Here is a 13,937-nt window from a genome sequence, read left to right on the forward strand (position 1 = left end):
CTGGAAATTGAGTCTATTTTGTGATGTAAATTGGAGGTTTTACACGTTACTATGTGAATTTTACTTTCATTGTGGTTTGAAATGCACTCACGAATGCTGATTCTTTCTAACCCTGAAATATATGAATAGCATTTCAGTTCGCCTTTAATCTGTGAAATGGAGGGCCTGAAACTGACTTTGATGTTACCATTACACTGAAGCACACAGTTCTGTCCACCTGGAATTTTTTACTTTCTCCTGATCTGCAGTGTTTTTATTTTAATAATTGAATCATAGCAAATGCAATGATTATATGGAAGTGCAGACTTGACAATGAGCAACAAAATAACAGTGAACTGAAACGAGACTTTTGCGATTGCTCCTCTTTTATGATGTTATTTAAAATAAAATTAGTCTGTATTTTTGGGGGATGTTTTAAGATGTGAATATTAAAAGTATTCTGTGTTTATAGAGTGACATACTGTATGCAGTAGCTGTGAACTTAGTGATAGAAACTGATACCTACATATTGTATCTTCTGCACATCCCACTCATACAGAATGGGCAAATTAAACAAAGCAGGGCCGGTTAGCACACAAAAATGTCCTGTTTTGATAATGACAATTAAGAACAAAGATGAATATTGAAATACCCAGTGCACATCATTCTTGCTTTCTTAGTGTTCATCAAAGCTCACTTTTTATATGTGTAGATGAAATAGATACATGTAGGTGAAAATGTGGAGTTCTGATTCTTAAGCATTCATTCCACTGCTAACATGCTTAGACACTGTCAGTGGGCATTTGAATAGAGGAGAAAAAGGGAAAGGATTACTGTAAGTCTTCTCTAATAATGCAGCCATTGAAATTACACTGAGAAATACCGAGTATATGCTTTTTTCTTTGCACCTAGAAATGTATTCATTGCATGTAAATATATTCAGAAAACCAAAAAGCAAATATGAGAGGTTTTTGTTACAAATCTTCATGATGCCAAAAATGCAAAGATTAATTTTTGGCCTTTTAATTTATTTGGACCCAATTTAATTTATTCATGGATCATTTCAGCTGAAATAGTATTAATTTATTTGGGCAACACTTTTTTCCAAAGCTAATTATTGACTTATTGGGTATCGATGCAGCTGGGCACTAAAGCAATCTTGAGTACTTTGCTCAAGCCTGGAAGTTAAGCCTACTGTACATCCTTCAAGATACAACTATACCTATAAGGAATGGAAATAACTCTAACCACAGCATGAAGCCTATCTACCTATCTATAGCTTCATGCATTTCAAATCTGGAACTGCACAGGGCATAGGTGGCCATCTTTTAAGAACAAAGAAGCCCATTAAAACATTTGTGACAGCCGCATGTTTTTTAAATGATGATGAGCTGTGGCACCGGCAATCAGTAAATAACAAAACCAACCAATTCGTCTTTATTTGTTATTGAACCCTTTGCAACAAGTTTGCATAGAGTTCATTGCAGAAATATGTGCAGAAGATGTTTCGTGTTCAGGCTGAGTAGACATTGGGCATGAAGGAGATGAAAACAGAAATTCTGAGAGAGAAAAATTGTATTTATTTATTTAAATTAATGAATACCTCACCCAATTTAGGTTGTTAAATGGGGGTGAATACTTATCAATGAAGTAATTTTAAGATTTTTATTTTTTAAATAATTCTGAAGACAGCTATATACTTTAATTTTAACATTATATACAGTAGAACTACCTCTACAGGAGTGGAAAAAAATCCCATGCTTTAATTTGTCTTTGCAACACAGCAGAACGAGAAATATTCCATGAGGGGTGAATACTTTCTGAATGTACTGTAAATGTACTTTTTCGTCTTATTATTAGCACAGTTACAATACAGTTTCAGTAGAAGTGGTCTTGTAAAATATTTTTAAAAACAGTAGCACAGTGTTGTATTAAACTTAAACCCTTACCATTTCAACCCCAACAACTCCATCAATCCATCAATTGTGACCATTGCAAGGTAAATACAGACACACACACGGTAGGGCCAATTTTCACAGAATCCTCTTAGCCATCCAGTATGTCTTTGGACTGTGGGAGGAAACCCACGCAAAAACACAGGGAGAACATTAAAAGCATGCATATAATATCCCAGTCTGGAACTGAACTCAGACTACCAGCGCTGCAAGGCACCAATACTAACCACCATGCCAACCTGATGCCCATCCTACCAGCTCACTACTTTGGTAATAACAGGTACAGTGCCTTGCGAAAGTATTCGGCCCCCTTGAACTTTTCAACCTTTTGCCACATTTCAGGCTTCAAACATAAAGATATAAATTTTTTATTTTATGTGAAGAATCACCAACAAGTGGGACACAATTGTGAAGTGGAACGAAATCTATTGGATTTTTGAAACTTTTTTAACTAATAAAAAAATGAAAAGTGGGGCGTGCAAAATTATTCGGCCCCCTTGCGTTAATACTTTGTAGAGCCACCTTTTGCTGCGATTACAGCTGCAAGTCGCTTGGGGTATGTCTCTATCAGTTTTGCACATCGAGAGACTGAAATTCTTGCCCATTCTTCCTTGCAAAACAGCTCGAGGTCAGTGAGGTTGGATGGAGAACGTTTGTGAACAGCAGTTTTCAGCTCTTTCCACAGATTCTCGATTGGATTCAGGTCTGGACTTTGACTTGGCCATTCAAACACCTGGATACGTTTATTTGTGAACCATTCCTTTGTAGATTTTGCTGTATGTTTGGGATCATTGTCTTGTTGGAAGATAAATCTCCGTCCCAGTTTCAGGTCTTTTGCAGACTCCAACAGGTTTTCATCCAGAATGGTCCTGTATTTGGCTGCATCCATCTTCCCCTCAATTTTAACCATCTTCCCTGTCCCTGCTGAAGAAAAGCAGGCCCAAACCATGATGCTGCCACCACCATGTTTGACAGTGGGGATGGTGTGTTGAGGGTGATGAGCTGTGTTGCTTTTACGCCAAACATATCGTTTTGCATTGTGGCCAAAAAGTTCGATTTTGGTTTCATCTGACCAGAGCACCTTCTTCCACATGTTTGGGGTGTCTCCCAGGTGGCTTGTGGCAAACTTTAGACGAGACTTTTTATGGATATCTTTGAGAAATGGCTTTCTTCTTGCCACTCTTCCATAAAGGCCAGATTTGTGCAGTGTAAGACTGATTGTTATCCTATGGACAGACTCTCCCACCTCAGCTGTAGTTCTCTGCAGTTCATCCAGAGTGATCATGGGCCTCTTGGCTGCATCTCTGATCAGTCTTCTCCTTGTCTGAGCTGAAAGTTTAGAGGGACGGCCAGGTCTTGGTAGATTTGCAGTGGTCTGATACTCCTTCCATTTCAAGATGATCGCTTGCACAGTGCTCCTTGGGAGGTTTGAAGCTTGGGAAATCTTTTTGTATCCAAATCCGGCTTTAAACTTCTCCACAACAGTATTACGGACCTGCCTGGTGTGTTCCTTGGTCTTCATGATGCTCTCTGCGCTTTCAACAGAACCTTGAGACTATCACAGAGCAGGTGCATTTATACAGAGACTTGATTACACACAGGTGGATTCTATTTATCACCATCAGTCATTTAGGACAACATTGGATCATTCAGAGATCCTCGCTGAACTTCTGGAGTGAGTTTGCTGCACTGAAAGTAAAGGGGCCGAATAATTTTGCACGCCCCACTTTTCATTTTTTTATTAGTTAAAAAAGTTTCAAAAATCCAATAGATTTCGTTCCACTTCACAATTGTGTCCCACTTGTTGGTGATTCTTCACATAAAATAAAAAATTTATATCTTTATGTTTGAAGCCTGAAATGTGGCAAAAGGTTGAAAAGTTCAAGGGGGCCGAATACTTTCGCAAGGCACTGTAGTAACAAATTTCAGCACTTGAACGTATTGCAATGTAAATTCTCCTAAGACCATACACACATAAGAAAAACGGTTGTTTGTAAGGTTGTCTGATTGCTAGCAGTTGATCTGCAATTTTAATTCTTGAAAGAAGTTGCAGTATTGACTTCAGCAGCATGGAAGGGTAGACTGATCCAGACCTTCACAACCATTTTTTTAAAGATAAGCCTACAACTCTCAAGAATTAATAATAATAATAATTGCTTATACTTATATAGCGCTTTTCTGGACACTCCACTCAAAGCGCTTTACAGGTAATGGGGACTCCCCTCCACCACCACCAATGTGCAGCATCCACCTGGATGATGCGACGGCAGCCATAGTGCACCAGAACGCTCACCACACATCAGTTATCGGTGGGGAAGAGAGCAGAGTAATGTAGCCAATTCATAGAGGGGGATTATTAGGAAGCCATGATTGGTAAGGGCCAATGGGAAATTTGGCCAGGACGCCGGGGTTACACCCCTACTCTTTTCGAGAAACGCCCTCAATAATAGAATCATCTACAGTATCTGAAAACATCCTCTGAATGAGGCTGACACTGTCCTGAGAAATCACAACAGCATAAGCTGACGAGAACAGGCCTTTCTGTCCATCTGCTCTCTTCTTTACCTGGAACAGAACATTGTAACCACACTACTGAAGCCGATGGTGTGGAATTCTCTGAGGAATGAATTAATGCAATTAGTTAAACCTTTAGCTTTAAGCAAATAACCAAGAAAGAGCGGCTGAATAGCATCTTATTTTCAGCCCTCTTTTTGGTGTTTTTTTCTCTTCTTTCTGACATCCTACTGTGTCTTGTTCTAGTTCTCACCTGTACCTCCTTTTGCACAAGTGTGGCCTTTAATGGACACGTGTAGGACAGTATTGATATTGTCAAATATAAAACCAAAGATGCACGACCATGACTTTAAAATATGGTACTTTGTCTATGAAAGCAAAATATAAACCTGACAGAAATTAATATACTGTAATGGTAACACGGTGTAGGGAAACCGCCTCATCTTGTTTAGATTGCTGATTCCCGGGAGGTCACTTTAAAAAGTGACCCTTTTCTGACTTTAAAAGACAGAAAAACCCATTACTATTCTTACTACATACATTTCAATGTTGCACCTGTTCTGCAAATGCCTAGTACTGCACCTGTAGATGGAAAACCATCTGATAGCTCTATATTGCATATGAGTAACTATTTAAAGTGAATTACAGAACTCTTAAGATGCACATTTTCAAAAGTATGATGTTTCAGGATATTTAAAATGATTTTACAAATACTGTATAACCTTTTGGATTGTTTTTCTTTGAATTTTTTCAATGTATATACAGTATATACTGTACATTCACCAAGAAAGTGCACTTTAATTATTTTTTTCTTTTTCAGAAGAAGTGTGTTTTGTGGTCTGCTTTGCTGCATACTTTGTGTTTAATTAAAGATAGTTGGTCTATTTTTTTTAGAGGTCTTGATAGTTTACAATGGTCAAATGATGTATTTCTTTTTCTTTTAAACTTCCAGAACCTTTCTTTTGAATCTACATTTTCTTTAATCGTTTTAAATAAAACTTGTGATGTCTAGATGAATGATTTTGTGACAGATATTATTTTATGTAGTAATGTAATTTGTTTCATTAAAATTGTAATTTGTTTATTTTGTTTAATTAAAAATTTGAATTTGAACATTTGAATTGGAACAGACCTTACAAATTTGTGGACCACTGGCCACAAAGACATCCACGAAGCCCAGCATAATATATTCACTAATTACAATGCAATAATCTCCAGCCCTGATCCTAAAGAGCTATATTCTTTCATGTTTTATAGGTGACTTCAACCTATTCGACCTGTCTTCAAGACAAAGATCATATTAACCTAATTAACAACAATTAAATTAATAAAAGTCAGTTAGTTGAGGTAAATCAGAGATGGCAAGATTGAGAACAAGACTGAGGGAGATTAGATACTGTATATTAAGTAACTGACTACATGCGTACCTGCACTTTATTAACAACACATTAAATCCATGACTTCTCTTGATCTTCTCTCACCATTTTACATAGTGCTTAGGTCATTTCCAAAACTGAGCCTCAGATGCCTGGTTTCTCTAGTGTACGTGGACTGGAGAGCACCTAGCCCCCCCACCAGATGGGACATCAGTCCATCACAGGGATAACCCTCCAGCAATCCCCACTTCCATAGCTGAGTGGACTGGAGCAGCTGGGATAAAGTACATTAATAATACAGCAATGACTGTATTATTGCATTTGACTGTATTATGACTGTATTATTATTAATGACTGTAGAACATTCCAGTCAGGAATAAAGGGATTTACCAGACTGGTCCAACTTCAAATGGCATGGTGCACAAGAGTTTTTATTTTTTCCAAAGCCTGTCTCATATCAGGGAATTCCCTACGGTGGGCTTGAGCAGCAAAAACATGAATTAGAGCACTGCTTTAATTGTGAGGGTCTCTTTGACACAGAGCAGACCAAACCTTCGAACTACTACACTGCAGAAAGTAGAAAGAAATTGGCTATTTCTCATTCAGCTTCAGAAATCATTTTAACAACAGATACTCAGATGTTACAAATTCATATTGTCACAAACTGAGCTTTTTGATAAATTTCAGAGTGTTTTGAACTCTGGCAGAGGATGATGAAGTGATATCCCAAATGAAGGTGGAAGCAACAAGACGAGGTTTGCTGTGAACAGAAAAAAGCTGCAGCCCATTCATTCGCAAGCTGATTGCTTTTCGCATTGCCGGGGCTGGGGACATGGATTAAACCTGCCCATGCAAACCTCCTCTGCAACGAGAAGAGGCTGAGAAGAGACCCAGCTACGTGCACAGCTGTGCCAGTTCTCTCCATTCACACAGGGATTTGAAGGAGTTTCTGCCTCTTGGATGCATCAATGCCTGTGAGGGTGGGAGGAGGGGGAGAGCTGCGGAGGTTCAAGCACCATGTGGGAGTTTGTTTAAAGACAACTGGCACCGCAGCCTTACAGCTTTAGCATGTCTGCTTCATCTTCTGTGGAATTACATTTAAAGAACATTTTTAGGCTAATATTGCAATGTGAGTTATCTAGCTTGTTCTGCCCAGAACATAAACATTAGTCAACTTCTTCCAAAGACAAACCAATTGTAGGATTTCGAAAGATACCTGTAAAAAGAACAAAATGTGCAATTAAGAAATCATAAACATACAGGAACTGCAGGATTTTTTGCATCCCTGACATACAAAATTATTTTTTTCCATTTCCATTTGCCAGCACTGGACCAGTCCACAGGCTGACTACACTGCCAGCACTGCACCAGTCCACCGTCTGACCACACTGTCAACACTGCACCAGTCCACCGGCTGACCACACTGTCAACACTGTGCCAGTCCGCCGGCTGACCACACTGTCAACACTGGTCCAGTCCACCGGCTGACCACACTGTCAACACTGCGCCAGTCCACCGGCTGACCACACTGTCAACACTGTGCCAGTCCGCCGGCTGACCACACTGTCAACACTGCGCCAGTCCACCGGCTGACCACACTGTCAACACTGCGCCAGTCCACCGTCTGACCACACTGTCAACACTGCGCCAGTCCACCGGCTGACCACACTGTCAACACTGCGCCAGTCCACCGGCTGACCACACTGTCAACACTGCGCCAGTACGCAGGCTGACCACACTGCCAACACTGCGCCAGTCCACTGGCTGACCACACTACCAGCACTGCGCCAGTCCACCGGCTGACCACACTGTCAACACTGGTCCAGTCCACCGGCTGACCACACTGTCAACACTGCGCCAGTCCACCGGCTGACCACACTGCCAGCACTGCGCCAGTCCACCGGCTGACCACACTGCCAGCACTGCGCCAGTCCACCAGCTGACCACACTGTCAACACTGCGCCAGTCCACCGGCTGACCACACTGTCAACACTGCGCCAGTACGCAGGCTGACCACACTGCCAACACTGCGCCAGTCCACTGGCTGACCACACTACCAGCACTGCGCCAGTACGCAGGCTGACCACACTGCCCGGCCATAAAAACAGCCAGCAATAAAGTGCATGTGTGTCAGAGTTCACAGATGAGGAAAGAAGGACAATATGCTACTTCTAACCCCTCAGACAGGATGCTCTCCACACCTTGGCTGTGTCATGATATTTTGTCAGTGAAAATCTAAAAAACAGAAGTAGACCAGATTGACAATTTCTACAACCCCTTGAACATCTGTGAGAGAGCAAACAGCCATTGTTCCACAGCCAGGACTGATCCCATATTTTTCCTCCGAGCCTGACGTTCCCCTCTCCAGCCCTCTGCCATGGGCTTTGGCCCTGAAGCGTGATCCACTGTAGTGTGTTTAGACCAATCACTGGTCACCTTCAAAAACATGGGAACCACCTTCCAGGTTGGCATCCACACATTTTGAAAAAAAGTTTTCAACCTCAACACATAAGCTTTGCCCAGTGTTTTCAGCATCTCTGGGCAAATCTCATTCATCACTGCACCGTCTCACTGCAAAGGTGTAGTACTTATCCACCATGGAGAATAATAGTGATAGATGGAAACTTCTAATATCTGTATCTTTTTTACCTACAGTATGCTTGTTGCATAAAATTATCTTTCTTTCCTGGGTCCTTTTCTTTTCTGATCTTTTTCTATCGGGCTTCCTTTCTGTTTGTATTTCTCCTACATAAGTTGTTTCATCATATGGGCCACTGCTTTTTATCCCCTGATTTGCTTGATTTACTTAATGATGGGATTAAATATGTTTTTTCTCCATTTTAATTATTTCAAATTCTGTCTTGTGGGTTGGGCAGACACTCTTGATTGATTACAAAGAAGTGTCTCAATTCTAAATGCATTTTCTCCAGGTAATTTAATTGTGTTTAATTGTCTCATTATTCTTTTATTTTACCAGGTAAACCATCTGAGAAAAGTCTCTATAGATTCATGCAGTATGACATTAGCTGCAGCAATCTGAGTGAAATACTGTATATTGCTGTACACCTCTCGGGTACAACCACCTGGATTGGACTCCATGAGCCGCTGTTCTGCATTTGACAAAGACTAAACTGAACTGAAGAGCTAAAATTCTGAAAAAAAGAATTGAGATATAAACAGTATAAACTCAGAATATGAAGTAGCATGCTTCCCTTTTAACACAACTGTTGAAAAACTGTACTTTGTATCACCTCCACAAATGTCATAGATTATATTTGAAAGTCCCTTGATGGCAGAGATAAAGTCAGTCTTGCCTGAAATCACAAGATGAAAGCTATTCGACTAACATGATTGTAGAAGAATTGGCCTTTGGTTTACTTAAATCCTAATAGAAATAAAGGCCAACACTGTAAAGCCTTTTGACTCGCAATGATTTTGTGTCAAATATAACTCTTCACCACAAGGATATTGAGCACTTACATCATACATGTCTGAAAAAAACAGATCCCACAGCCAACACAATATTAAATAATACTGTTTTTCTAAATTTTCTAAGGCTTAAATACTAAGATAAAACATTATTAGAAATGAGTTACAGTAACTTTTCTTTTCGGAGTAAATATGTCTTTGAACTCATCTCAGAATTGTGGTGGCATTTAAAATGTAAAGGGGAACCTTAATGTAAGAATGGAAGTAATGTAAAGGAAGACTTTATAGACCTGCCATTATTCTCCAAGACTCCTGTGCTGAAAATTTAAGAATCGCTCAACAACTGAGTCAAGGAGCTACTGTACACTACTATACAGTATTAACCTAGAAAATACTGTAGGTACAGAATACATCTCTATTTCTTAAATACATTTCTAGGACTAGACATGTTGCTTTTGTTTAAGAAAATTAGATTAGTATTTGAACTTGTAACTCATATTGTGAATTTTCTCTAAGTTTCTCCTTCCCAGCATTGCAGAACACATTGGAGTGGAGGGAGGCTTGTCAATATGGAGCTAATTTCTGTACTCATGCCCTGCTTCACCTAAAAACCATTTTTAGATGTAAAGGATTTTATTAAAAACATACTGTACATGATCTTAATTCACGTGACATTTAAGTTAATTCCATAATTTAAAAGCTTCATAAGAGAAATATTTAAAACTGCAACTGAAATGAATTGTATTTAAATATTTAATGGTTCTTATGAATGCCAAATACAAAGGTTATTTGAATTAAGATTTCTATTATCCCTTAAACTGGAATTGAAAAAAGGACTACAGGATGTTAGCATTGTACCTGTCTTTCATTCTTTAGATTGATGAGTAAATGATAGTGAAAGAAATTAAAAGGAAGCAAAAAATAATGGTAGAAAAGCCGAGAGAGAGAGATAGAAGAGAATATTGTAATGGAGGCTAAATAATAATGATAGTAAAACAATTTAAAAGGGTTAAATTTCTTAAATTAATATTTTGCTCAGGTGTTTACTAAGAAAGATACTGTACTGTACACAACATGCCTCAAGCCAAGCAAAGACAAAGTTCTGTATTAAATATTCTGATCATAGAGAGGCTAAAGTGTACTTCAATCATTTTAGATAGACAAATCTCCAGGGCTTGTGATATTCTATCAATCATATTTAAGGAAGCAAGAGATACAGCATGACTTGTAGACAGTTAACAAAACCAGCAGTAGCTCAAACCTAATGTACTTGAACTTGAACTTGAACTTGAACTTTATTGACATATGTAACCGGTACTGGTACAATGGAATTCTTACTTACAGAAAGTCTCTCGATTGTAAAACAAGTGTAAAAAAACAAAACAAAGTGCAAACAGTGCATCAAGACAATATACAAACAAACAGTAGACAATGTACAAGTAAACATGTAGACAGTTTAAATGTAAACAATACAGACGTGTAAACAATGACTGGAGATGTGCAGTAAATAAGAAATCATAATGAGGTAGATGGTGATGGTTTAGGTGTGGTCCGAGGGGGATGGCTAAATGTTTTCGCCAATCTGGATAAAAGCTATTGAAGAATCTAGTGGTAAGTGTCCGTATGCTCTTATATCTCTTGCCTGAGGGCAGTGGGGTGAAGAGCTCATGCCCGGGGTGGTGACTGTCCTCTGTGATGGCCAGAATTTTACCACGGCAGCGGTCCTCATAGAGCTGTTTAATCTCGGTGAGACCGCAGCCGATGATCTTATGGGCCATATTGACCATTCTCTGCAGTCCCTTTCTTTCTCGCGAAGAGGTGTTGCCATACCACACGGTGATCCCGTTGGTGAGGACGCTCTTGATGGTGCAGCGGTAGAAGTTCACCAACACATTCCCCATCGTTTGAGGCATCTCAAGAAATAAAGGCGCTGCTAAGCCTTCTTCATGATAGAGTCAGCGTTCACAGTCCAGGTTAGATCTTTAGAGATGTGAATTCCCAAAAACCTAAAGCTGGTGACTGTTTCCACTTCCGTTCCATCAATACTGAGTGGGCTGTGAGTGTGTGGCCTGTGTCTCCGAAAGTCCACTATTAGCTCTTTCGTTTTCTTTACGTTCAAGTCCAGGTTATTGCTATGACACCACCTAAGCAGCTGTACGACTTCATCCCTGTAAGTGGACTCGTCATCATCACTGATCAGTCCTATTATAGTGGTGTCATCTGCAATCTTAATGATGCAGTTGTTGCTGTGTCTTGCTGTGCAGTTGTGAGTGAACAGGGAGTACAACCTTGGACAAGTACAACCCTTGTGGGGTTCCAGTGCTCAGGGTGAGTGGTGTTGATGTTTTATTGCCTATCCGCACCACCTGTGGTCTCTAGATAAGAAAGTCCAGCACCCAGTTGCAGACAGAATTGCACAGACCTAATCCCCTGAGCTTTGTCACTAGTTGACTGGGTGTGATGGAATTGAATGCTGAACTGTAGTCCACAAACAGCATTCTCACATACGAGTTCTTAGTGTCCAGGTGTTCCAAGGCTGTATGCAGAGCCAGGGAGACAGCATCATTCTTGTCAAGAAAGATACAATTTTTGCACCCACCCATTCAAAAGGGCAACAAAACTGAATCAAGATGTAACAGACCCCCAAGTCCTTTATTACATGTAAGGGTTGTGGAGATGATACTCCACAGATACCTAAACTAGAGCACCAGCTGTATGGTAATTTAAAAGATTTTGCAAGTAGGACTTGCAAACTTCTTATACTTATTTGAACAAGTAAAGTAGTAATGTAATACACAGTACAAAGCATAAACTGTAATGTGGCATGATGAGAATGCGATAGTGTAAGCATAGGCTTTGGCCAGTCCCTCCAAGGGGAGTGAACACTGAACACACCTGGCTGAATTGGTGTCCTGGGTGACTGGAGTCCCACTGGAGGAAAAAGAACTGATGTGATTGGTCCAGCTGGTGATTGCACATTCCATGGGATTAATTTAGGGAATATTAGTGGCCAGGTGTAGTTCGGCTAGGAGTCTTTGTTTAAGCCTTTGCAATTCAGGGGGGGAGTATAGGGGGAGAGTGTAGTGAGTTTAGATCACACTGTAATAACATGACTCCTGTGCTGTTCTATCTGCAGACTGTCTGCCAGTCCCAGTGTTAATGATGGTTTACAACACTGAGGTTAAAGGAAGACTTGCAAGGATTCTCTTTCTTTTTGGATCAGTTTTATTAGTGACAGAAGGATACAGAAAGGAGTATAGCTGATTTGCTAACAGCAGATTTTTTAATTAATTGTGTAGCTCCAGAGTCTCTAAGAGTAAGATGATTAGTGTTGTTTTATTGGAACCTGGACTGAGCCAGGTAATACGCACCAGGCAATATCCGAGGAGACAAGGAACATGAATCTTCCAGAAAAGGGAAGCCCTGACTGTGCGTCAGGCTGTTCCAGGGCAGGGCACTGAAAACATTATTTTTGTAAGGGAGAGTCCTTTCTGGAGCTTTAAATGAGAATACTCCCATTCCACCCCTCTAAGTACTTTTCCAAAGACTGAAGATTGGAACAGTAGGAAAGGAAGAGGAACTGGAGTGACTGTGCAAAAGGAACCTCCTAGAAACAGACTGGTTATGAAGCCCTCTTGGGCTTCTCCACGAGAGGACCAGTGGTACATCACAGCAGCCCAGAGGGGTTCTGAAAGCCAACAGTGACACGCTGTGGCCTGGGGGCTGAAAGGTATACTGTATGATAACAGCCCTTGTGAGAAATATTTTCTTAAATTGCAGAAAGTAGGCCTTCAAGGTAATGATTTTGGATTGAGAACTGGTTAATAAAAATTGTAATGTACTGAAGATAAATACTGAAGTTGGTGGGATGTACCTACTGAAGTACAGAACCCTGAACTAGACTACCATTCTTCTTTATTTACTGTATATTAATGATCTAGATAAAGGTATATATATTTAGTAAATGAGTCAAACTTGCAGATTATATCGAAATTCAAGGATAAGTGAACACTGTAGTAGCAGGAAATAAAATTTAAAAAATGTTTAGAATTCAAGATTGAGCAAATGCTAAACAGGGGCTATTTAAGTGGACAAGCGCAGAGTATTAAATGCAGAGAACAAAACCGCAATGCAGCTGTTCTCTATAAGAAGAAAACTGCAAGATGCTTTTGAATGCTTCCAAACTTTCCGAAAACGTGGAGTCAGTTTGCCATGCACTTCTTGTTTAGGACCAGACTGGGGTAGATTTCACTTCTTACCAGGCAGGACCTGTCTGACTTTCAAGGTGCAAACCTGAAGCAGCGCAGTCAATTCAGTCAATGCATAAGTTTACAAGACAGCATCTTGAATTTCTGAAAACAAAAACAGGAGAAGAAAAGGCAATCAGATGTTTTTGCCATATTGTATATGTGTTGCCACTCCAATCACCTCTACCAAGTTTGGTTATCAGAGTCCAAATAGTTTTTGAAAATGAGCAGTTAGTGGTCCAGAGTGTACCTGTATCAAGCAGCTTTTCTGCATCCGGCACAGCACTTCTCACAAACAGAATGGCAGCCCTTCTGTGGGCTTAATTGTATTAGACTGTGGTGCAAGACCCATATTGACAAGAGGAAAAAAAACGCTGATCAGGTTATACTGGATATATAATTGTTTCTTGTACTGTCATTTCATTTTCTGTATGATT

Source organism: Lepisosteus platostomus, chromosome 1 (assembly GCF_059453375.1).
Source record: "Lepisosteus platostomus isolate fLepPlt1 chromosome 1, fLepPlt1.hap1, whole genome shotgun sequence".
NCBI classification, from domain to species: domain Eukaryota; kingdom Metazoa; phylum Chordata; class Actinopteri; order Semionotiformes; family Lepisosteidae; genus Lepisosteus; species Lepisosteus platostomus.